General features: G+C 41.6%; 1 non-coding gene across 1 annotated transcript; it reads left to right on the forward strand.

The window, feature by feature from the left end:
- The first annotated feature begins 1345 nt into the window (after positions 1 to 1345).
- On the forward strand, positions 1346 to 1549 carry LOC112061938 (small nucleolar RNA SNORA73 family). Its single transcript, XR_002890448.1, has one exon. It is a non-coding gene; the product is annotated as a small nucleolar RNA SNORA73 family (small nucleolar RNA).
- The last annotated feature ends 287 nt before the right edge of the window (positions 1550 to 1836 follow it).

Below are 1836 nucleotides of genomic sequence, written 5' to 3' on the forward strand. Positions count from 1 at the left end.
CGGGAGGATGGAGGGACTGTTTTTGGAGAGGCATGGCTCTTAAGAAAGAGAGACGCAATGGCATACTGGAAGACCACTGGCTTGGGAGTTAGCAGGCCTGGGTACTTGACTATGTTTCCTCTCTTATTATCTGTGCGAGGCACTAAACTTCTGTGAGTTTTAGTTTCTTTTCATGTAAAACAAAGAGAATAACACCAGCCTTGCCAAGCTCATAAGATTAATGGGGAGATCAAATGGGATAAATGATATTATCCTATTTGTAAAATGTTATAGAAATACAGTGCATTATTTTCATGCCTTCACACTGACTGCCCTGGAAAGCTGTCAGGGAACATGAAACAAAGGATGTCATAGCTCCTGTTGCCTTTTTATTCCATCTTAATGAATATCCCCCAACTAATCTGCAGTCACAGTGGGGTCACATTAATATGGAACTTTTATAATTCATAAACTGCTACAGCAGCCTGGAAAGGCTTTAATCAGTTGCCTTCACTCTTCATTATTTTAAAACCTCAATAATGGTAAAATGAGCTACCTGACAGTTTAATTAATTTGCATTAAGCCCAAAGGTCCTGAATGAGTGGTGAGTTTATGAACACAAAGTCTAAGGGTTCAGCAGGAGCATGTCAAGCCTGAACGGGTATCTGGTCTCTGGTTCCCTTCCGTTTCTCCCACGTCAAGCTCTGTGTGTATGTGTGTGTTGCATTCACACAATTTGTCTCTCTGTTTATTACATTAGAATTGTCCTTGAAGCCTCTGAAAATGAGATCACTTGCTGTCACTTGCTAGAGAAAAGCTTTGGAATTATCTGTGAATTGCAATTGCCTCTGCTCTTATTGCTCCAGTTTCTGTGGTTAATAGAGAGCTGGCTGCATGTCATTCTTATTTTTGTGGAGGAGTATTGGTGCTTTTTACTCCCTGCCCAGCATACTGGCTTGGTCATTAGCATATTACAATGCAAAAATCCCATTGGGTGATGGTGGCATTCCTGAATTGTAGCAACCTGAGCCAGATGCTGCACTGAGTTGGCCCTGCTCATTCTTAGCCTGGGAAGCTGTCTTCTCAGGCATGGTCCTGGGCAGGATTTATTACCCACATTACCATCTCTCTGAGTTTGGAGTTATAACCCATCCTATTGTGAGACTTTTATACCAAAATGGTCAGGAGGGCAAAGAGGAAAAAAAAAAAGGAAGTAGGTAAGTAGAGTCATTCATCTGGCTCATTTTTCTGGTCTTCTATTTTCTATCAAATGCAGCCACCAAGTGTGCAATATTTTGCAATGGCAGCACGAGCAAACTAGTTCAGGGGATAATAATATATTACATATATCCCTAATTGTGACCATCTAATGATGGGCGGTGTGTGAAGCACGTACAACAGAATCTGGTGTGTAGTAAAAAGAGTGGATGGGCTCTGCCTCATGATGTACAGTCCCTTTCCACAGCGTTGGAGATGAAGCCAGGCCTTGAGTCTGCGCCTGCATATTCCTACAGCTTCTCAGAGTCCTGTGAACAATGACTGAGGTGATAAACCATGCATTGAGACATCTAGTATACCAAAATTTAAAAGTGAAATAAGATTGTTATGTATGAATCTAATTCTTTTTTGTCCTTTTCATTCAGGAGAGAAGAGGAGCCTTGCCTGACTTGTGCAGTTAACAATGTTTTGGGGGCCTTTATTTGGCAGGGAGATTAGTAAAGTGAGTAACACACTATTTTTGGAAGATAAGCCTGGGCAATTTGAAAATGTTAATGGAGGCTGTCTTAAAGTGTTAAGACAGCCTCCCTGGAATTGCACCTTAAAAACCAGCAGAGTAATGGTGTTCTGTTGCCCAGG

Source organism: Physeter macrocephalus, chromosome 2, assembly GCF_002837175.3.
Source record: "Physeter macrocephalus isolate SW-GA chromosome 2, ASM283717v5, whole genome shotgun sequence".
In the NCBI taxonomy this organism is placed as follows: domain Eukaryota; kingdom Metazoa; phylum Chordata; class Mammalia; order Artiodactyla; family Physeteridae; genus Physeter; species Physeter macrocephalus.